This window comes from Solanum tuberosum, unplaced genomic scaffold, assembly GCF_000226075.1.
Source record: "Solanum tuberosum cultivar DM 1-3 516 R44 unplaced genomic scaffold, SolTub_3.0 scf00042, whole genome shotgun sequence".
Classification (NCBI taxonomy): domain Eukaryota; kingdom Viridiplantae; phylum Streptophyta; class Magnoliopsida; order Solanales; family Solanaceae; genus Solanum; species Solanum tuberosum.
The window spans coordinates 1,365,309-1,390,329 of record NW_006238967.1 but is presented as its reverse complement, the minus strand read 5'-3'; the positions used below and the strand labels follow the sequence as shown (position 1 = coordinate 1,390,329).

Here is a 25,021-nt window from a genome sequence, read left to right as displayed (position 1 = left end):
TGAGAGGACGATTGAACTGTCATATTTAATTATATTGAGAATGTGGAATTGTACATTGTTCCTGAAATGATAACCTATGTGTATATATAATTTGTACATGTCATGTTTACTATGTTGTGACTGATTATATATGTTTCACTTACTGGAATAGTCACATGATCCTACCAGTACACTGTGGTTGTGTACTGATACTGCATTTGCTCGTTCTTTGTCGAGTACATGGCATCTTCAGGCGGCTATTGATAGACCTCAGTTAGGAGATCAGTGATGGAGACCGGATTTCAAGGGTGAGCCAGTTCTTTTAGGCTACCATGGAGTTTTTCCTATTGTTTAGTCTATTTCCTTTAGACTTAGACTATTTAGATATTTCTTATGTTAGTTGGGGTTGTACCCCTTCTTCTTAGATTGTCGTTATTAGAGTTTTGGTACATTGACTTTCAGGTTCTAGGCGTTGTTTTCTGCAATTGTTTGTTAGACTTTTGGAGTTTATGGGAACTCTCTAATTTTCTTAGACCTTTAAGCATGCTTCTGTATCTTAAAATATCTTAATTTCTGTTTATTTGGTTAGTTGGATTGCAGTAATGGTTCTCCCACCGGAGGGATAGTGTGGGTGCCAATCACGTTGGTCTGGGTCGTGACAAAGTTGGTATCAGAGCCTTAGGTTCGTTGATCTCGATGTACCAAAATGAGTATAGTAGAGTCTTGCAGAATGCTACAGAGACGTCTGTACTTTTCTTCGAAAGGCTATTGGACTTTAGGAAATCTCTTTATTTTCTCTTGTCTCCTTTCGTGCTATAACTTGATTTCAATTGGTATTTTGTGATCAAAATTGGTATCTAATCTCTTTCACTCTTCTGTCCGCAGATGGTTAACACTAGATTCAACGGCGTCATACCCGTAGCTCCCGTCAATGAGCCAGCTGAGGAGTCCATAGCAAGAGGTCGCGATCGAGGCAGGGGTAGAGAAAGACCAAGAAGTAGAGGCCGAAGAAGGGTAGCACCCGCTAGGGATGGAGCTCTGGTTGAGAATGCTCCCAGAAATGAGGTCCCTCCTGCGCAACACGAAAAGATAGAGAAGAATATGGAGGTTGAGAATGAGGAAGAGGTTGGACAAGATGAGGAGGTACAGGCTAAGAATATATGTATTCCTTCCTTAGACCCAGTGTTAGCTCAACAGATTATGACTTTTCTGAAAGGATTGGTTGGTCCTGGAGTTCTTCCCATAGTTCAAGCAACTCAAATTCCCGTCAATCCCCCTATTGTTGTTATTGTTCCCAAGGTGGGTGGAACAGTAGGCACTGATGCCTTTTTCCATCCCCTATTGGGTCTTATGATGACTGGTAATGAGCATGAGATGTTGACTAAGTTTTTGAAATTGAAGTCGCATGTGTTCCAAGGTTCTGAGAGTTAGGACGCCTATGAGTTCATCTTGGATTGTTATGAGAGGCTTCATAAGTTGGGTACTGTCCATCAATATTGAGTAGAGTTTGTGACTTTCCAACTTCAGGGTGAGGCTAAGTAGTGGTGGAGAGCTTATGTGGAATGCAGATTGTCAGCTTTACCCACACTCACTTGGACAAAGTTTCATGCTCTGATTTTGGAAAAGTATGTGCCCCAGACTTTGAGGGATCGGAAGAAAGATGAGTTCATCACTTTGGAGAAAGGTGGTATGACTGTAGTTGCTTATGAGGCTAAGTTACATGGCTTGTATAGATATTTTACACAATTGGTAACTACAGAGGAGGAGAGGATTCATCTATTTGTGAAAGGATTGAACCCCGAACTTCAGGTATTGTCTATTCACATGACTTCTACAGGAAAAAGCTTTAATGAGGTGACCGACTTTGTGAAGAAAGTAGAGGGAGTTAGACATGATGGGCAGGCTAAGGCTTTGGTTAAGAAAGCCAAGAGCACTGGTAACTTTCAAGGTTCTTACTCCAGAGGTTCAGGTAGGTCGACGCTTGCAGCCTGGCCAATTCAGTCTGCCATGCCCGTTTCTACAGGTTGTTACTCGGGAACTCCACAACACAATATCATTCAGGATAGCCAGGGAGCCGCATCTTCGGCTAGCGGTTGACCGTCTTTCGATCGTACTTGCTACAATTATGGGGAACCTGAGAACATGAGAAAAGACTGTCCCCAACCACGCATGTTGGACCCCGCGCAGCAACTGACTAAAGCAGTGTTACCCGCGGGCAAGGTAGAGGACGTTCACAAGATGGGCGAGAAGGAAATCAGCGAGACCGTGGAGGTTGGGGTAATGGTAATGTAGGCAGGGGAGCAACGCAACCACACAAGAGGTTGCCCGTCAAGATGACAAGGCTCATTTTTATGCCTTTCAAGGCAAGACCAAGGTGGATACATCTGATGTAGTGATCACAATTACTATTTTTGTCTGTCACCGAATAGCTAATGTGTTGTTTGATCCGGGTTCTACTTTTTCATACGTGCCAGTTCAGTTTGACTTGGTATTTGATGTGGTTTGTGATGTACTTGATGCCCCCATCCATGTATCTACCCCAGTTGGAGAGTCTGGCATAGTCACCCATGTTTATCATGCTTGCCCTGTTATGTTTATGGGTTTCCAAACTTGGGCTTTTTGGGTTATTTTGGATATGACTGACTTTGATATAATCTTACGCATGACTTGGTTGTCCTCCTATTATGTTGTGTTAAACTATAACACTAAGTCTGTGACTCTAGAGATTCCGGGTAGGAAAAAGTTAGAGTAGGCAGGGGTGTACAAGCCTAAGCCAGCTAAAGTCATATCTTCCATTCGGGCTAGGAAACTGGTGGGCAGGGGTGTTTGGCATATTTGGCTCATATTCGGAATGTTGAGGTAGATCTTCCCTCTATTGAGTCTATTCTTGTGGTGTCCGAATTTAGAGAAGTGTTTCCTATCGATTTGCCTAGTATGCCTCCAGATAGAGATATAGATTTCTACATTGATTTGGAACCTGGTACCCGCCCCATCTCCATTGCTCCTTATCGCATGGCTCTGGCAAAATTGAGGGAGCTTAAAGCTCAAATCGAGGAGCTTCTTGTAAAAGGTTTCATCCGTCCTAGTGTGTCCCTGTGGGGTGCTCCTGTCATTTATGTTAAGAAGAAGGATGGTAGTATGAGGAAGTGCATAGACTATCGATAGTTGAATAGGTCACCATTCGAAATAAGTATTTGTTACCTCAGATAGATGATCTATTTCATTAGTTGCAGGGTGTGCCAGTTTTCTCTAAGATTGACTTAAGGTCTAGTTACCATCAGTTGAAGATTAGGCCTGGGGATGTACCCAAAATGGCATTCAGGACCCGCTATGGGCACTATGAGTTTTTAGTGATGTCGTTTTGGTTGACCAATACGCATGCAGCCTTCATGAGTTTGATGAATGGTGTGTTCAAACCATTCATGGATTCTTTTGTTACTGTCTTTATTGATGGCGTTTTGGTTTATTCGAAGACTAAGGAAGAGCATGCCGACCACCTTCGTATTGTTTTAAGTGTCGTTGGGAGACAAAAGTTATATGCTAAATTCTTGAAGTGTGAGTTCTGGTTGACTTCAGTTGCCTTTTTGGGGCATGTAGTTTCAAGGGAAGGGGTAATGGTAGATCCCCAAAAGATTGAAGCGGTTAAGAATTGGGTCCGGCCTAGCTCTGTGACTGAAGTTAGGAGTTTTGTGGGGATCGCTAGCTATTATCTTAGGTTCATGAAGAATTTTGCTTCTATCGCCACACATTTGACAACGCTGACCAAAAATAAGGTACCTTTCGAGTGGGCTGACAAGTGTGAAGAGAGCTTTCAAAAGCTCAAAACTCTTCTAACCACAACACTTATTCTAGCACTACAGGCGGAAGGTAAAGATTTAATTGTTTATTGTGATGCTTCACATTCGGGTTTGGATATTGTGTTGATGCAGGATAAAAATGTCATAGCTTATGCATCACGACAATTGAAGGTGCATGAGAGAAACTATCTGACACATGATTTGGAGTTGACAACGATGGTGTTTACCCTTAAGATCTGGCAGCATTACCTTTATAGTGTCAAGTGTGAGGTATTTACTGACAATCATAGCTTACAACATGTATTCACTCAAAAGGACCTAAATCTGAGACAACAAAGGTGAATGGAGTTACTCAAATATTATGATGTGACCATTCAGTATCATCCGGGTAAGGCTAACGTGCTGGCAGATGCATTAAGCCAAAAGGCTGTGAGTATGGGTAGTCTAGCTTGCTTGAGTATATCCAAGCGACCTTTGGCTAAGGAAATTCAAACCTTGGAATCTAAGTTCATGCAGTTGGGAATCTAAAAAAAAGGTGGGGTGTTAGCTAGAATTGAGGTGAGGGTCACATTCATTGAGGAGATCAAGGCCAAACAATTTAAGGATAACAGTTTGAATAAGCTCAGAAAGAAGACAGTGTCTGGCAAGGCACAAGATACAACTCTTGATGCGGGAGGTGTGCTCAGTTTTAAAGGAAGGATATGTGTCCCCGAGTAAATGACTTGATTCAGAAATTATTGACAGAATCTCATGGTTCGCAGTATTCCATTCATCTGGGTGTGACCAAGATGTACCGAGACTTGAAACGACTTTATTGGTGGCCTGGCATGAAGAAAGGCATAGCTGAGTATGTGGCTAAGTGCCAAAACTGCCAACAAGTAAAGTATGAGCATCAAAGACCTACAGGTTTGCTTCAGAGAATGTCAATTCCGGAATGGAAGTGGGAAAGGATAGCTATGTATTTTGTGGTTGGTCTCCCCAAGACATTAGGAAATTTTTATTCTATTTGCGCAGTGGTTGACAGATTGACTAAGTCAGCCCATTTTATTCTAGTCAAAATAGACTATAATGCCCAGCAGTTGGCTAAGGTTTATGTGAAAGAGATAGTGAGGCTGCACGGGGTGCCCCTTTCGATTATCTCAGACCATGGTACGCAGTTCACATCCAAGTTTTGGAGAAAATTACATGATAAATTGGGCACTCAACTCACCTTTAGCACAACCTTTCATCCACAAACAGACGGGGAGTCAAAGAGGACTATTCAAGTGTTAGAGGACATGTTGAGGGCATGTGTGATTGACTTTGGAGGATATTGGGATAAGTTCCTACCTTTGTGTGAGTTCTCGTACAATAACAGTTACCACTCCAGCATTGACATGGCACCATTTGAGGAACTTTATGGGAGGGGATGTAGATCACCCATAGGATGATTTAAGGCTGCAGATGTGAAACCTTTGGGGGTTGACTTAGTGAAGGAAGCTCAGGATAAGGTACGAAGCATTAAGTTAAGCCCTTAGCAGCCCAAAGTCGACAGAAAAATTATGCAAACCATAAGGTAAGGGACATGTCATTTCAGACTGGTGATAAAGTTCTTCTTAAAGTGTCACCCATGAAAGAGGTGATGAGATTCGGCAAGAAGGGAAATCTTAGTCCTTGATACAATGGGCCATTCGAAATTCTTGACTGTGTAGGACCAGTGGATTATAGGTTGGCATTACCTCCTAGCTTATCAGAAGTTCATCCGGTATTTAATGTGTCCATGTTTAAAAAGTATCATGGGGACGGGGATTACATCATAAAATAGGACTCTGTTTTGTTAAACAAAGACCTTCAGTATGAGGAGGAACCGATTGCAATTCTTGATCGTGATGTCCGGAAGCTGAGGACCAAAGATATTAAGTCCGTGAAAGTTTAATGGAAGCATCGTCCAGTTGAGGAAGCTACTTGGGAAACCGAGAAGGACATGCGAGACAAGTATCCCCAGTTGTTTGACGATTCAGGTACTACTCTACTTTTACTTTAGCCAATTTTTCCTAGTTTATCACTCGGGGATGATTGATGGATAAATTGGTATCTATTGTAACGACATGTTCCCATCGTTATGGAAAACCCAATGGGGGAAGAATTGGGGCCAGAAAACTTTTGAGTAGTAAACTGGAAATTCCTAGCCTAGTCCAGATTTGGACAAAATCTGAGTCAATGAGGTCTAGGGGAATATGGTAGTGAATGGGGGATCTAATTATCAATTTGATCACATGAGTAGATATCTAAGACAATAAGGAACCCATACGACTTTATGGAATCAAATTCAGACGAATGGAACTCCCGAAACTGATCTTAGCGTGAAATGGTAGTTTTTGAACATCATGGGTTGAAGGTGTGTTGTGAAAAGGGGGTTTGGAACTCAAATTTTGAGGTTCTATCTCCGTGTAAGTCGTTGTGGTGGGATTATTCCCACCAGGGCGGGGCCGCTGTGGCGGGATAAGGTCCACTGTAGCGGCTCAGTCGCAAATAAAGTCGGGTAAAAGCCCCAAAAACGTTATTATTCTGCAACTTTCATTCTTGAGAGCTAAGAAATGAACCAGGGCCAGTTCTTGACAGGTTTCCACCTCTTCTAGCTCTAAAGGTAAGATTTTCACTCCCCTAATCCGTTTTTCGATCCGTAGAACTTAGATTCTTAGGTGATTATCATTAGGGGAGGGTTTTTCCCTGAAACTAATGGTGGAAAAAGCCCTAATTGGTGTTCTCAATATCATACTCCCTCCATTTCAAATTAATTGAATTGTTGAAACATTTTTTATTTTTCAAATTAACTTAATTGTTCAATTTTCAAGACTACTTTTAAAATGTTCTTCCAATTTTACCCTTCATTAGTTAGTATTGGAATTAGTTATTAATTAATGTTTAGTTATTTTAATCATAAATTTGACAATAATTAATAAGGATAACAATGAAAAGTTAAGCCTAATTTATGTTTTAATCTTCTTTTCTTAAAGGGTGTGAAACACCTCAATAGTTTGATTAATTTGAAATGGAGGGAGTAATATTTTAAGGATTTAGGTTAACTCTCTTCATGACTTCTTTGTTCTGCTCTTTGAACTAAGGAAAGAACTTTCTTTATGCAATTTGGAGATGGTTTGAATTGGCTTATTTTAAGTGTTTTTATTCATCAGGAAAATCTTTTCTAGAAAGAAATTATTATAAGTTAATATTAAAAAATTAAACTTTCACAGTCAATAGTTCAAACAAAGAAGTTTAGGAGAAAAATATTTTAATGTGCCATTATCATAAACATAGAATGTTTCTTATGTTCTTTAATTTTTATATAAGATGACTTTCCTTTACCTTCGTATAATTATTAGTATATCAGGCCAAAATACCTTACCAAACACATTCAAATTTCGATTTTATATTAATTTCCAATAGGATGAAAGGTTGTTTTACAAGATTTACCTACTTATATAATGAGGTGAAAATCTATCGCATTCTTTACGATATGCATAAGTAAGAAGAATTTCAAGATTTTATATTAATTTCAATTTTTTAATGCACGCACTTGAACAATATTGGTTGACTATACTCACTTTAGGGCCTGATTGATTTGAAATAGTTTTATCAGAATGTTGGTAAAGAAAACATATTATATAACACAGCTAGAAAAACCAGTTTCGAAAAAGAATTTAGGTATTATAGTGAAATATCATTTCAAATGATAATGCATATTCAAAGGGTTGTATTGTTGAACAGCCTTGTTATATGTTTGTAGTATGCATGTTGACGGTTCAAAGGAAGGGGTGAAGACTCTTAGGATCCACTCTAGTCGAGTTGTTAAATTTCTCTCTCTATGGAGTCAATCCTCCACCTTTCGTGAAAGCATTCGAGTCGTTATATTAAGCGACTAATATATTAATTATGACTAATTTGAAGAAGAAATAAAATGTATAAAGCAGCTGGGAAAAAGAAGAATGAGCATATTATATTTTCAGGCCCACCATATTTCTTAATTTCTATATATAGAATATCAATGTTGACTTTTTTTTTTGCACCACTTTTTATCATCGGATAGTGTTCTTTGATTTCTTTGTATTTGCATAAATGACATCAAATTCAACATGGACTCGCCAGCAAAACAAGAAGTTTGAAACTAAGTAGGCTATTCATGACAAGGGTACTATGATAGATGGCGTAATATGACTCCGGTCAATGGCAAGACTGAGGAAAAAGTGAAATTACACTATGAAAAAAGATCTGCAAGTTATAAAAAAACCATTGACGCAAGATATTATGTCATATGTCTTCCACAAGTTTTTCATAATATATTTTCACTTCATCCTCAGTTTTGCTAGTGGCTTTACCCACATTACACCATCTATCAGGTGTGTTCTTGACTTCTTGTCAAAAATGGTCACTACATTCTAAAACTTTATGTTTTGCTCCCTGGTCCATGTTGAATTTACAAAATTGCACAAACTAAAAAATGTTGTAAAATTGTGGATGCCATGTGGAGTTAGCATGGTAGAAATGTTTCACTCATGCCAAAGTGTGGTTAGCTTTGCAAGCCACAAATTGCCACATGTCCTTGGCCTATGAATAGGCATCAAATTTATATAACAAAATATACACAGCAATTCCAATCTTATTCTCTCTCTTTGTTTATGTTCAAGTACTCTCTCTATTGGTTTTCATTTTTACTTTAGTTTTGTTAAGTTATTTCTATAAGCAACTTACAAACAGATCTGCAAGCAAGTTCCTCTAAGCAGCTTACACAAACAGGTTTCAAAGCAACTTACAAGTAGCTCTTCAAGTAGGTTCATACATTCAACTTACAAGTAGCTTCCTTCAAGCAATTTGTATTAATGCAGCAAGCAATGCATATTAAGTATAGCAATACATATTTATTGTTTCACTAATTTTTTATTTTTTTACATGGACATTCAAGGGGGAGTGTTGTAAAATAGTGAATGTCCATGTGGCTTATGGGCCCACCCACTATAGCAAACATATATCCCCAAGTAACATACATTTTGAGACTTATAAATAAGTCTTTTACTTGTATATTAAGTATACACACAAAAATAGGAAAAAGAATACTATTACTTTTCCCCTTTTCCTTTATCGTGTTGCTCTCTCTATTTTGTTCTCTTTCTCTTCTTTTGTTATTTATCTTCTTTCTTTGATTTATTATTAATATTATATAACAATATATATATATATATATATTACTTCTTATTTATAAGCCAACAAGGCTAGGGACGAACACTGCATTGTTAAATTGTACAAAAGGTAACGTTGCTGGTACTTTTAGTTTGATTTATTGTTACACGTGTAGTGCAACACAACTCTTTACCAAACCCTTTCCTCCTTTAGTGACACATGGATTCCACCTTCTTTACTCCATTGATTTCCACTAGCTTCCATTTTTTCTTTCTTCCAATGCAAAACAATGGAAGAGACACTAATGTTTCGACTTCTACGGCTCTGGTAGTTATGAAGAAGAAGGCTGTTGTTCAAGATTAAATCGATCATTTAGGACACCAGTAAATTCATTTTTTCTTGGTTGTCATAGGTATGGTCTTTTCTTCGTCTTTTTTCCCCTTTGGCGCTGAAAATTTTCCCCACAAAATCATGTATGTTCTAATTTTGATGCCATGTTGTTGGATTAAAGTAAATGCTGCTATAGAATATAGTTTTATAAGACTCCATTTTTAGTTTTCCATAGAAAAATAGCTTAACCTAATCTTATTTGAGGCTTTCAAGATGTAAAATCATGAACTAGTTTTATATTGCTTATTTGATTTTGATTTTTACTGCGGCTATAAATGACCACTATAGAAAATATGCAAAAAATTGGCAAGAACACAATTCATGTGATACAGCTTAATGAAATTGATTGAATTAGGACACTTAATCGAGAGAAAAAAACATCCAAACAAATCAGGCCGTACTTTTGTCTTTTCACCAAACTATTAAGGATCTGACTTATACAAATTAGCGATTATATTATTTTTACTTCTCAAAAAATTGAATGATAGACGAATGCTTTGTGTTTTCTGTTTGTACTAGCATGTTATTGGCCATCAAGTTTAGAGGTCGGGTTTCCTCTGCACGTCACTTATTTGATTAAATTTCCTTTAAACTTTGAAGGAATATAAAAGTCAATTGATTCGAACTATATACATAACATGTTCTTCACATAAAACTACTTCCAACCAACGTAGTCAACAAGTCAGGTGGAACCCCAAAAGTTTAAGGTAATAATCTGTTGAATACGACTTCTTCTTTGTGGCTACTACTTTCTACACTCATGTAATATTGTTTTTGCACTTCTCTCTAAATTCTAAGGTGAAGAGTCTCTCAAAACTTGTTGTGGGGAAATACTAGATTTTCAAATTACATTTCATAAACTCATTTCACTCACTTCATTATTAGGAATTTGAGTTTGTTTCATCCTTAGCCATTTTCCACTTTAATTTACATTTCGTCTAGGTGATACACCTTCTCAGCACATACATATAGAGATCATGTGATTTGATCCATATGACAAATGAAAAGAATCAGAGGAAGACTCGATAGAACCATTAGCAAAGCCTAGACTATCGAAAAAGTGAAAAGTGATCTACACTATAGCTTCTCCCATTCCATTTCTTATTGTTGCTTTCCTTTTTAGTGCTTAAATAAGTTTATTTGTTTTCCAACACGGGGGTGGTAAGTGTTTTTTCCTGTAGTAGGATATAGAAAGATTTTTTATCTTCACTAGAGCCAAGACTGTATGAGGAGGGAAAGACTCAAGTCAAAATAATCCCATTGTTTCTATATCTTATCTCAAGTTACCCCTTAGTGCGGGTATGGGGCACTTTGTCAGAAATCGTTCATTTAGCAAGAAGTCATATTGCTTGAAAGTACACACAACACGTACAAGAAGAGTTCAAGTGTGAAAGCATTTACTTATGTACTTGATAAACACTTAAGTAGCAAATAATGTATTTGATCTCTTTAGTTTGACAATTGAGACTTCGGGTGTGTTTGGTATGAAGGAAAATGTTTTCCTGGAAAACAAGTAGATTTTTGATTGGTGAATAAAAAATATTTTTCGGAAAAGATTTTTAGTGTTTTGATTTGTGAATGAAAAATATTTTTTGAGAAATATCTTTTATTTTTACTAAAGTAGAAAATAACTTTTGAAATTAAATATATTTTCTAAAAACAAACTTAAATTTTTTTTGGATGGGGAGGCAAGGGGCCGCTTTGGGGTGGGGAGGCAGGGGGGTGGGGGAGGATTGACGGTAGGGCTGAAAAAATGAAATTTTGAAATTGAAATTATTTTTAAAAACAACTTAAATTATTTTTTTTGGGGTGGGTGGGGGGGTCGAGGGTAGGGGTTAAAAAATGAATTTTTGAAATTGAAATTGTTTTTTAAAAGCAAATTTAAAAATAATTTTTGGGAGGTGGGTGGGTAGGGGGTTGAGGGTAGGGGTGAAAAAAATGAAATTTGAAAGTTGATTTTTTTTTTAAAAACAAACTCAATTTTGGTGGGGGGGGGGGGGCGGGGGTGGGTTAGGGGAGGGGTAAAAAAACAAAAAATTGAAATTAGAAATATCTTTTAAAAAAAACTTTTAATATTTATTTTTTTTGGAGAGGGAGGTGTTAGGGGGATGGGTGTAGGGGTGAGGGTGGGGTAGAAAAGTTGAAGTTAAAAACATTTTTTAAAAACAAGCTTTAATTATATATTTTTTTGGGGGGGATGGGTGCTGGTTTAAGGGTAGGGACAAAATAAATTGATTTTTTCAACAAAAAAAATTGTAATTTGAAGTTGGATGAGAGTTTTGGAAAATGTTTTCCTTAAGTTTTGAAGGGAAGTCATTTTCCTTAAATTTGAGGAAAATGAGTTGATATGGAAAACATTTTCCAAAACATTTAACCCAACCAAACATGAGAAAATTGGAAAACATTCCTTCATACCAAACACACCCTTCATTTTCACGTTGAGCAGTAGGATCTCAATTTTTTTATAACTTTTAATTTCTTAGGAGGTTCTGTATAACTTATGTACTTGCTAGCATTTGGATTGTCCTTATTCTATTGTCGTATAAATAAGAAAGAAAAACCATGTTTTCGTAGTGAGTTGAAGTAGACTTGCCCTAGGTGTCAATAAATTGAGATTATTCATTTGTATGCTTATTTATGATGTATAATTACTTATAATATTCTCTTTGAAGTGTAAATCTGCAGATGATAAGAGTTAACAGAAACATTCAAGGCTTATCGAAATTCTCTTAATTTTGCTTCTAAATCCTACATTTATGCTCTGAACCCTTAGCCTGGTTATCAAAATTAATTTGGAAACTATAGCTGGTTAATATCATTGACGTTCCATACTGAGTTTGAATTCTTCCTTTTATTTCTATTGACCATTTTAAAACATATTGTTCTTCCTCTTTCAATATGCATGTATGTAAGTTTCAAGACGAGTGATGGACAGACGTGTCTCATTTTTCCAAGTTCATTGTAGTAAGTATGTTATTTCTTTGACGTGGAAGCTGGATAAATGTTGTTAATATGTACTCCTGTGTTTTTCTTTTACCTGAAATTTGGATAAATGTTGTTTATGTTTCCTCCTGTTTTGGGTGTCTCTTTTTTCATTAGGATATATATTTTTCCCATTTGGTTATACAATTTGGGACATGAATATTCTAATGTTGTTGCTTTGCTTGCATTTTGAAGTTACTGAGGTATGCGAATTCAAAATTTTGTGGGTCGGCATTTTCCTGTGCTTGGATCACCTTTTTTTGTGTGCTTTAGTTTCCTTCTAAACATGTTTAATGAAATTGTGAATCACAGAAAATCATGTTAGCCATGAAAAAATATGGGCTTAAAAAGACAACAAGCAATATGTTTTGAATATGTCATTGTATTGCAGTAACCACATCCATGATAAGTCTAAACTAGCTATATCAACAAAAAATTATAATCTGATAAGTGCTAATGTTCCTTGATGTTTTGATGATCTCCTCACAAGTGCCCCTACCTGGTCCTCTGCAGAGTATGAATACTCGTCTAGTGGTCAAAGTGTTGTACAGCTTTCCAGTTGTCTGCGTCAGAAAGTTGGTGAAGCTGCAGAGTACTACACCAATCAGAAGCGACGAGGTTGCTTGTTCATTGGATAATGACTTTTCATATCTAAATATATCCAAGAACAAACAACATTATTCATTCATTCATTCAAAGAGAGATATTTCAAGCTTCAAAACAGCAGGGACCTGATCGATTGCTTTAAGTGCTTCATGTACCAGTTGTTACTTTGTTTGCTTGTAATAGTTCTTACATTGTAGGTTTCGTTTCACTTGTGAAAGAAACATTTCAAACTTGTGTGAATCATTGTAAGAACTAGGTTAAGGGTAACTTAGGGTCTTACTCTAAAGTCTTCATTAATCGGTCAGGATTAGTATAGTGGGCAGTGTTGTATCTGCTTAGTCAAAGTCTAAATCATCTAGGAGCTAGTTGATTTAGTGGGCGGTGTGGTATCCGCTTAGCAAAGTCTAAGTTATCTAGGGGTGATAGCTTAGTGGGCAGTGTTGTATCTGCTCTAGCTCTTCTAAGTAATAGGAGGTATTGCTTAGAGTTGGGATTAGTAGGCTAATCTCAGTTTGTAAACTGGCTTTTACTTTTGCTTGAGAAGATTAGTGAAAGCAATTTGAAAAGTCCTGGCAGGCCATGTCGAGATTTTACTCTCTTGAGAAAGGAGGTTTCCACGTAAAGTTGGTTGTGCAATCTTTAACTTCAGAGTTTACTTTACTGCTTGTTTCGCAACTGTGCCGAGGACCTGGTCCCATTGATATACGTGGACGCATACATTCCAACAAGTGGTATCAGAGCTTCACTTTTTAGTTTGGTTAACACCAAGAAAAAAAAAATCCTGAATGAATGGCTGCTCCACCCAATATGGAGGAAGGTCAGTCTTCTACCAGACCATCCCGCTTTAATGGACAATACTATGGGTGGTGGAAGAATCGCATGCATGACTATATCAATGCTGAAGACACTGAGCTGTGGGATGTAATCCTCAACGGACCATACATTCCCACAAAGGAAGTAAAAGACGGAGAACTCACTACAACAGTTGTCAAAACTAGAAAGGAGTACAATGAGATGGACAGGAAAAAGATAGAGAAGAACTATAAAGCAAAGAAGATCCTAGTGTGTGGGATTGGATCCGATGAATACAATAGAATTTCTGCCTGTGAATCAGCCAAAGTGATATGGCACTGTCTCCAAACAGCCCATGAGGGAACACAACGAGTAAAAGAGTCTAAAGTCAATATGCTTACGACTCAATACGAGAATTTTTGTATAAAGGAAGGTGAAACTATATTTGAAATGAACTCAAAATTCACTTCCATCACCAACGAACTAAGGTGCTTAGGTGAGCCCATTCCCTTAAATAAACAAGTTCGCAAGATTCTCAAGGTTCTTCCCAAGTCATGGGAAAGCAAAGTTGATGCTATAACAGAGGCAAAAGATCTGAAGACACTTGCCATGGATGAGCTTATTGGAAATCTCCAGACTTACTAGCTGAACAAAAAGCAAGGGACAAGCATGAAGGGGGGAAAAAAGGAGAAATTTGTTTCTCTGAAAACCTCACAAAATGATGTGACTGGGGAGGAGGATGAAATGGCCTATGTTACTAAAAGGTTTCAGAAAATCATCAAGAAATATGACGTCTTTCAAAAGAATGTTTCGACCAGCATAGCAGCAAACGCAAATGACCTTTGTCATAAAGGTGGTAAACCTAGTCATTTTTTGTGGGACTGTCCCAGCCAACAGTAGAAAACTCAGGACTTCAGACCTCGCAAGAGGAACCTGGTCCCAGACCATGCTCGAAGGAAGGCTCAAGCTGATCAACTGGTAAGAACAGCCTTGGCTGTTTGGGGAAATAATTCAAATGAGTCATAAGAAGATACAGAAAGTCATGCAGATGCTTCAATGATGGCTATAGAAGATGATGAAAATGTCTTCAACTCCATTTTCTCTTTAATGGCTAAATCCGATGAAGAAAAGGATCAAAATGAGGCAACTCTTTTCGATCTTAAAGATGCTTTAGACTCTCTTCCCATTAAAATTTTGAGAAAACTTGTTGCTCTATTAATTGACTCAGTTGATGAACTGACCTCTAAAAATTTGATGCTAAGTGAAAAGTTGAGTCTGTGCGAGGATGAAAACTCAGCTCTTAATGCTCAAATGTCTGAATTGAGTGTAAGAATAGGTATCTTTGAGACTGATAGTCTGGAACCCAGTGAGGGACCTGGTACCTCTAAAGGGGGGAAGAGGAAACTCAGCGACTTTGAGGTTGAACTAGAAGAAAAACTTAAGACCTTTGAGTCCAAGTTAGTTGCCTCCTTAGAAAGAAACTCTCAGCTAGTGAAGGATATATGTAAGATCAAGGAAGAATTGAACCACTCTCTAAAGTGGACTGACTCGTCTAAAATTCTCACGAACTTAGCAAGTCAACAATTCAATAGTAGAAAGGGCTTAGGTTGTAGACAGATAGAGCCCCCTTACAATCCATATAGTAAATATGTGTCTGTCTCAGACAACCTTTTGTGCACCCACTGTGGCAAAAATGGTCATCTGAAAGAGAAGTGTGAGAAGCTGATGAGAGTAAAAGAAAGTCAGGAGAGGTTTCTTAAATCAAGAAAAGTTGTTACTGGTCCTGGTTACCATTTTAGCAAGAACACTTTACCTCCATAGACAGGAAGGTTTCTCATTAAACATTTTGACAGTTTTTGGGAACTCCGTTTGAAGTGGGTTCCTAAGTCTAATAAGTGACTCTTGTGCAAAAGAGAGGGAGCAGTCAATGTTGGTACATGGATAGTGGATGCTCAAGGAATATGACTGGAAATACTCAAAACTTCCTCTCTTTGGAAGCACACCAAGGTGGTGGTGTGTCATTTGGCGGTGGAAAGAAGGTTTATTCTTGGTATTGGCAAGATAGGAAGAACTGCAAATCATTCCATAGATACTGCACACTATATGGATGGTCTGAAGTTTAATCTCTTAAGTGTGTCTCATATTTGCAACAAGGGAAATGAAGTCAAGTTCATATCTGAAGGGTGTGTGGTTACAAACTGTGCAACTAAGAAAATTGTGATGTCTGCAAAAAGAGTCAAGAATATGTATGTTGCTGATCTTGATTCTATTAAATGAGACAACTTGTCGTGTCTGAGTGCTCAAACTGATGATGCAAATCTTTGTCATAGATGACTGGGTCATGTAAGTACCTCTTTACTTAACAAGCTTGTTGCAGGAGACCTGGTCCGCGGACTACCAAAGCTGAAGTTTTCCAATGACAAAGTATGTGACGCCTGTGCAAAAGGTCCTGTAGCCAGAATAGAATCTATAAGAATCTTGATAGCATTCGACACTCACATGGAATTCAAATTGTTTCAAATAGATGTCAAAAGTGCTTTCTTGAATGGGAACCTGAAGAAAGAAGTGTATGTCAAACATCATCCAGGCTTTGGAAGATGTAGAACTGCCAAATCATGTGCTGAAATTGGATAAAGCTTTGTACGGCTTAAAACAAGCTCTCAGAGTTTGGTATGAACGCCTGTCAAAGTTCCTCCTTGCAAATGGGTTCAAAAGAGGTATATGTAGATGAAATCATATTTGGAGCCACCTCAGACCCACTTGCAAAGAGTTTGTTGAGTTGATGAGTAGTGAATTCGAAATGAGCATGATGGGGGAGCTTACTTTCTTTCTAGGTTTGTAAATCAAACAGTCGTGTCAAGGCACCTCAATACGTCAAGAGAAGTATATGAAAGAATTGCTCAAGAAATTCAATTTACTTAGGCAAAGGTTCTGGACACTCCTATGAGCACAAGTGTGAAACTTGACTTAGATGAAGATGGTGTAGAGGTAAATCATACCATGTACAGGGGAATTATCGGGTCACTCCTATACCTCGCTGCAAGTAGGCCAGACATAGTCTTCAGTGTAGGGATGTGTGCAAGGTTTCAAGCAGCACCAAATGAGTCACATCTGAAGGCAGCCAAATGAATTATGAGATATCTGAAGGGAACGCAGGACCTGGTCCTCACCTTCCCAACAGGTGATTCATTTGATCTAATTGGCTATGCTGATGCTGACTATGCAGGGATTCTTGTGGATCAAAAGAGTACATCAGGCATGGCACACTTTCTAGGATCATCATTGATCTCTTGGGGGACAAAGAAGAAGAATTCAGTTGCACTGTCTACAACAGAAGCAGAATATGTGGCTGATGCATCTTGTTGTGCTCATCTTCTGTGGATCAAGCAGCAACTGGAGCATAAGAGGACAAAGCACATAGATGTGAGGCACCATTTCCTGAGGGACAATGTGGAAAAGCAAAATGTTGTGATGAAATTCTGCAAGACAGAAGATCAGTTGGCTAACATCTTTACAAAGGCACTGAGTAAAGAATCCTTCATTAAGAACAAGATGAGGTTGGGGATGCACAAGATTACCTGATTCCTCAACAAGTTTGCACAAAAATCTTCTATTTTGATTATGGTAAGGAGGGCAGGTATCTATACTTGTTTAATGTTTGTCACTTAAGAATTCACTTTTGGTACCTTAATGCAGGTATACACTCATGGTGTGTTTAGCTGAAGGGAAGATCTAACCATACAGGCAGGGTCGCAAACTGAAAAAGGGACCTGGTCCTCATGAGGTTAGTATCACTTATGCTACACTGTCTGTCTGTCAACATCACTACCACGCGTTTTTTGCCCATTCATCGCGTCAGTTTCAAGTGTCTTTTCACTTTAAAAACCAAAGGTCGCTACTGTTGGGGACCCGATACCCTTTTAACTCTATCTAAAACTAAGTATTTAGAGAATCAAATTCTTCAAATCTCTTCAGTTATTTCCTTCTGATTCTCTAATTGTTTTTCAAGTATCTTCTCTTCTATCCCAAACTGTCTAACTCCATCTCTTCTTCCCAGACTCTTATCTCCCAAGAAGTTGAAAACCCTAGTTCTTTCAACTTCTCCATACCCCTTACAAATGAAACTCCTTCGACTCCAGTTTGTGGAGTTGGTGAAACGAGTGCCATAGCAGCAAGCCGAGTTCAAACGGAAAGGGCAAGGAAAATGAGGAGGGAAAGTATTGAACCTAAAAAGCCTACCTCTACACCTTTCCCTATCAAATCTAGTGATACTGAGTCAGAGGATGTTGTTGCTTATGTGACTAAGAAAAGAAAAGAAAGTGAGAAAGAAAGGGTTAAATCAAAAGGAAGTCAGAAGAGTGCAAAGAAATCCCCAGTGAAAAAGGAGAAAGTTAGAAAACAAGTGGCTGAAAAAATCAAAACCCATAAAGGGACCAGGTCCCAGGGTGCAAAAACAAAGTGAAGAAAAGGAAATGATAAAGGAGGAGCGGATAACGGCAGTGGAGAACCAAAAGGTTTTGAATGACAGAGTCTTTGACCCTGAAATTCTTACCAAATTTGGCATGTCAAGTCTTTTTTATGCTGTCTCCATTCAAGGTTGGAACCATCTCTTTGAACCACCAGTTCCGTACTTGCACGAACCTGAGGTGCGTGAATTTTTCTACAAAATGGAACTTTTGGAAGGTGGTGGAATCACGACTACTGTCAGGAATGTTGAAACATGTGTGGATGAAGAAATATTGGGGATCATTTTAGGGGTTCCTGTGGAAGGAATTCGAAAGATTGAAGGTTGTAAACCATCCAGTGACTTCATAAAACTTACCACAAAATGTGGAGATGTCAAAAATGCAGGGTTATCGAAAAGGTTTCTCAAAGGGGAATATCAGTTGATTTTTTATTTCATCAACAAAGTGTTAGTGCCCAGAACTGAAAAGAGAACAGTGGCATCTGCTGCTGATCTTTTTCTCATGGAGAAGCTTGATGAGCTTGAAGAGATCAACATCTCTGCCATTATGCTGGAATGTGGGTGCATTGAGGGACAAGCTAGGGGTCGATCTCAAATGGCAGATGTTCTAGAGTTGCAGGCTACTCTTAAATGGGAAGTAACTGATCTCACTAAGATTCTAAATGACTAGGAGGTTTAAATTGCTAAACTGAAGTCTAAATTACATAAGGCGGTTTCGAGGGGACATGGTACCAGTGAGGGTCATAAGATGGTGCTCCAAGAGTTGATGGACAAAAATGTGATGTTGCTGGAGACAAATGCCTCTCTCAATTAGGAAATTAAGTCCCTAAACAAGCAACTGATACAGGCCCATGAAAGTGCAAACGAGCGCATGATGATGTTGATGCGCACTTTTAATTCCTCCCATCCTCCGTCCTAAATGTGTCTTGTCTCTCTAGTTGTTTTGTTTTGTTGTTCCACCTTATTATCCTAAAATCTTGTGGCTTTGTGTTGTTTTGACTGACTATAGTGGTCAGTATTTGTGATCTAATGCTACTTATGTTTCTGCCCTGTTCATGTGTGGCTTAATATTCTCTTTTTGCTTACATGCACATGTTCTGTGTGGCCCAAGGCCCTGAATTCTTTACTGCCTTGCATTTAACTTGAATATGTTTACTGCTTCACCTTTTCAATGATGTCAAAAGGGGGAAGTGTTTGTCGTAAAGGTCGGGGCAGTGGAATTAGGGGCATTGAACTAAGGGGGAACATTGTTGCACTGAACAAAGTTGGAATTTGTCGTGTATATTGAATGAATGTCTTTACACTCACGTGAGGCTCTATGTAGGCTGTTTGTCATTATTAAAAAGGGGGAAATTGATAAGTGCTTATGTTCCTTGATGTTTTGATGATCTCCTCACAAGTGCAGGGACCTGATCCTCTGCAGAGTATGAATACTCGTCCAGTGGTCAAAGTGTTGTACAGCTGGAAAGCTGTCTATGTCAGAAAGTTGGTGAAGCTGCAGAGTACTCCACCAATCAGAAGCGATGAGGTTGCTTGTTCATTGGATAATAACTTTCCATGTCTAAATATATCCAAGAACAAACAACATTATTCATTCATTCATTCAAAGAGAGATATTTCAAGCTTCAAAACATCAGGGACCTGATCGATTGCTTCAAGTGCTTCCTGTACCAGCTGTTACTTTGTTTGCTTGTAATAGTGCTTACATTGTAGGATTCGTTTCACTTGTGAAAGAAACGTTTCAAACTTGTGTGAATCATTGAAAGAACTAGGTTAAGGGTAACTTAGGGTCTTACTCTAAAGTCTTTATTAATCGGTCAGGATTAGTATAGTGGGCAGTGTTGTATCTGCTTAGTCAAAGTCTAAATCATCTAGGAGCTAGTTGATTTAGTGGGCGGTATGGTATCCACTTAGCAAAATCTAAGTTATATAGGGGTGATAGCTTAGTGGGCAGTGTTGTATCTGCTCTGGCTCTTCTAAGTAATAGGAGGTATTGCTTAGAGTTGGGATTAGTAGGCTAATCTCAGTTTGTAAACTGGCTTTTACTTTTGCTTGAGAAGATTAGTGAAAGAAATTTGAAAAGTCCTGGCAGGACAGGTCGTGGTTTTACTCCCTTTGAGCAAAGAGGTTTCCACGTAAAGTTGGTTGTGCAATCTTTAACTTCAGCATTTACTTTACTGCTTGTTTCGCAACTGTGCCGAGGACCTGGTCCCATTGATATACGTGGACGCATACATTCCAACATAATCTAAATTAAACAGTAGGGATTCTGTCCATTTGGGACTATAGAAAGGCTTCAGAACAATTTCTTTGGTGCCTTTTCTTTTAAGTTCTCATAGTTCTACACTTCTATACCTACTTTATCAAACAATGAATGTAACCAGTCAACTACAATTTTTTCATTTTATTTTGTATTTGACAAATTCATTATAAAATGCCATACATGAAATCTTTAAAAAACTGTGCCTAACAATGTATTAAAAAAAGAACAAAGAAGCTCTAGAAATTCAAGCAATCATATAACAAATGATGTGCTCTTTTGAGATGCCAAATGTATTATTGAAACCATTTACCAACTAAAGTATCTCCTGAGATGTCTAGATGTCCAAGAGACAACATGTATTCTATCTCTGAACTCAGAACTCAGATGAAAATTTAAGTTCTTAGAATAGCTAGCTTGGAGGGTTCTATGCCCAATTTATCAGTTGGAACCAAAATAGCCGGTGACTAGAATCTATAATTCAAAAGAGATTTACTTTCTCTATTTCTAGCATATATTTTTTGTTTGGAATTCGATTATGTAGTTAACATTAGGGGGTAGAAGGGAGAAATTCAATATTTAAACAAAAATGCACTTTAGTATCAATGCCAGTGCTGCTGATTTTATGGGGCTATTGATTTTCACGGGTGACATATGTATAAAATGTCATTGCCATTAATGGATCTCTCTGAGGAATTGATCACATGTAAGTGCAATCCATAGCCCTCTCAAGTCAAGTAAGAGGGATTGCTTATAGAGTTATTCAAAGCTTAAACTAAAGTTGACAAAGGTAGTAGCAGCTAACATACTATATATTTACAATGGTAGGTTCATGAGCCTATTAAGTATGTTTAATGAAGTTAACTGATTTGTAGCTGATAGATCATTTGTATGAGTACATATTGAGGAATATGTTGTTGTAAAGCTAATATAGATTGTATGCAGGGGCGGACCTACGTGGATCCGAGGGAGTTCACCCGAACCTCCTCGTCAAAAAATTACACTGTATATATAACGTCAAATTTTGATTTTATGCGTATATATTAAAATGAACCCCCTAAAAATAAAATAGAGCCTTGGCTCAGCGGATAAGTGGTTCAACAAATGCTCCTAGATCACGGGTTCGATTCCCATTGACAATATTTTTTCCCTCCCTTAAATGCTTTGGAGAATGGAACATTTTGGGCTTAGACTTTCTTCTGGACACATTCTTTTTCTTTTTCTTTTTTATTCTTTTTATATCTATTATTTATTTTGTTTCAACGTAACTGTTTTTTCATATACTAACTTAAATAACTCTTTTAAAAATGATGAATTATATTTAACTAGAAATTGATGAGATAGAAATATAATTTATTTTTTAAAAAAAAAAAGGTAAATTAGTTGTAATTGAATGAAGAAACTTAAATATCGCAAACATACTTTCAAAAATATTAATTTATAGAATTCATGAAATTTCTTTTATATTTTAAATTCTATTTTTAGAGTAGATGGAACTAAACATATTTTATTTATTCGTTATTTGTCTTTTTTTACAAATTATGACTAACCTAGTAAATTGAACTATATGAACTAAAAAAATTGACGATGCTATTTATTTATCTTCTGAATATGCATTATAATTTTAGTAACTCTATTCTTACACACTTTTAGAGAATCTTGACGATTTTCATAGTAATATGTGATTGATAAAACTTAAAGTATAAAAAGCATAAGAAATTTTAAGAATGCTCGATGGAGCATGATAAAAGTAGAAAGAAATGATTAATACAATATGATAAAGTAAGTTAAATTTAGCATGATAAGGTAAATATCTTTCTTCCCCCATCTTGCTCCCTTTTTCATCATTTAATTTTCACGTGTTTTAGGAGTTAACTTATGTAATACAGTCGATCCACTAAAATTCTTATGAATGTATCTTTGTCCTCAATATATTTGATTAGTTTAGTCTTTATTTTATGAACCAATGAAATATTTATGGTTCTTGTACAAAGAACATGTTGAGGGACTACTACGCTCACCGCACACTTACATTACCACCTGAAGTTCTCCTTTATACTTTGAACTCCCTGAGCAAAAATCCTGGGTCAATCATTGATTGTATGAATATAATTTTAAAAACATACTGGTATAATCTTTATTTGTTAAATAAGTTATTCTTGGACCCTATAGAGAATGCCGAGAATTTGAGTAGAGAGGGCCATGACTTCTCAATGCAAACATATAGTGCCTTAATTTTTTAATATTTATAATTTAATAATTATCTATGCAAGTGTTTGTGGATAAACATCTATTTATCTTTTGGACACATTTTATTAAAATTATCCGGAGACCTAAAATACAAAGTTAACTTGATTCACACTATTCCAGGTTAGGGAACAATGTACTGAGTGGTATCTTCTTGCACAATGAAATACTTTCTTAAGTAAAACATTCTATCAAGATTTGATTATTTTCTTGACTTTTGAATTGATAAGCTTGAAATATAATGTAACTTAGACTTTCGTCTTTCCTTGCACAATTCTAACTTATGATGATATGTTCCTTTAGAGTATTGTGTTATCTAAATTCTCTTCAAATTATTTACTAGAAAAACATATTTTCTGGCACAAAGTGAAGAATAAAACAAATATATTAAAAATTAGTTCAAAGAATAGGAAATACAAGTCTTAACGTAGGAGAGAGTACAATAAGCGCCTGTAGCTCAGCGGATAGAGTGTTTCTTTCCTAAGCAGAAACTCATAGGTTCGACCCCTACTTGGCGTGTTACCCTTAGCTCTTTTTTCCCAAAAACAAATACATAGGAGAGAACAACGAATGAAATTTAGAGGAAACCACCCCTTCTGCTTCTTCCATTAAAAAAAAAGGTAGTCTTTCCTTGGTAAATAGTGTCTTGAAGTGAAGCGAAGACATTTGAAGGAAAGAAATGATGAAAAGAACTTGAGGGAACTTCTGGTGAGTCGTTAGCTCATTGAGCTTTCTTTTATGTTTTTTTTTGGGATTTTACCTGTCATAGGGATAGTTTTTACCATTGTGTGGTGATTTCGTTTGTCAATTGAATTGGTTGACGTTTGCCCCACTTTCCAGAGATAACATAAGCTCCTCTTTTGTTGTCAAGGTGCATTTCTGCAAAGAAGTGACAACTAAAGAGCTAATGTGGTGTTAGTAGAAAGAGAGATGTGGCCAGTTTGATTTAGCAACATGCAAAGACAACTCGGTTGTTGGCTATAGAGTTGTTTGAGGGGACTGAAGCACTTCTCTGTCGGCGAGTGCGATTTGCGCTACACGAACAGTCCACAAGGAGCCAATTAAAGCAGGAGCCTCTCACATGATGACATGATACAGTCTGCAGGTAAGTTACCAAATGTGCGTAAAATAATTGTAGGTGCAACAACAAATAAAAGTGAAAAAAATACTAACAGTAGCAGTCGGTCTAACATGCAGAGAATTTACAAAATGCTTATAATTGTGAGTGCTCTTTTTCTTTACTAAAAAAATTAGGATAAGAAGTTGAACTTAATTTTATATTACTGTATCGACTCTTAAATAGAGAAAGTGAATCACTTTAGCGTGAGCTGCAAATGTTTTCTTCGCAATCAGGTACTTTTTTTAATTCCATTTTGTACTGTAACATCCGGCAAAATGAGATAATTAAGAAGAGGCTTAGAATTTGAAAATTTTCATTTTTGGAAAGAATTTGAAAATTTTGGAAAATTTTGGCTAAGTATGGAAAAGGTGAGTTTTTGGCCAACTATGAACAGCCATAACTTCTAGCTCAAGATGAGTTAGGTGTAGTTCCAGTTATGGTTGCATAGCTCGTGGAATGTTCTTTCCAACGCCACCGATTTTGCTCGATTCCGAGTTCGCATGAGTGAGTTATGACCTTAGTTGGGCAGTTGGCGGGGAATCCGTCCGGAAATTTAAGGGCATTTTGGTCTTTTCCCTAGCTATTTCTTTTGAGGTTATATTGTTGTGTTGGGCTGATTGTGGATCATTTTTTGTCCCATTTTAAAGAGTGAAAGCTAGGGCTTGAGTGAAGAAGAAGAGAAGATGAGGAGGAAGAGAAGATCAAGCAAGGAGTTTCCGTCAAGGATCCTCGTGGATATTGTCAGGGGTGATCCCTATCAAGGTATGTGAGTAGTTAGTGTGGGTTGATTCCTTTCCCCCACACACCAAGCCCCTTTTATTTTGAGAAAGGATTGGTTATGTTGTTGAAGTTGTTGGGTTGTGTTGGTATTGTTGTTGATTGTGATGTTGAGATTCTTGTTGATTTGGGACTTGTTTCCGGTTGTGTTTTGAGTTGTAATCCATGGTATGTTGAGGGATATGATGATCCTTAGTGTTTAGGGTTGAAACCTTTGGAGTTAGGGTGGTTTAGAGTTGGAAAAAGAGGGAGAAAAGTCGAGTTTCTGGGCAAGGAGGTTGGCGCGTCGCGCCTGCCAGCACGCCCCAAAAGGGATTCTGAAGTTTCCCCCTTGGGGCGGCGCACCACTCAGAGCGCCAGCAGGCCCCCTCTGAAGTGTTGGGGCTGGCGCTCCGCGCCTTGCAGAGCGCCAAGGACACCAAGTGTTCCCTTTCATTTCATACCTTCCCTTA

At 37.5% G+C, this 25,021-nt stretch overlaps 1 long non-coding RNA gene across 1 annotated transcript in view; it reads left to right on the top strand.

The window, feature by feature from the left end:
* The first annotated feature begins 9,924 nt into the window (after positions 1-9,924).
* The window catches only part of LOC107059837 (uncharacterized), a 17,645-nt gene continuing 2,548 nt past the window's right edge, over positions 9,925-25,021 (top strand). Inside the window, exons 1-2 of the long non-coding RNA XR_001472974.1 lie at positions 9,925-10,027; positions 23,544-23,777. This is a non-coding gene — a long non-coding RNA (uncharacterized lncRNA). The remainder of the gene's footprint in view (positions 10,028-23,543; positions 23,778-25,021) is intronic.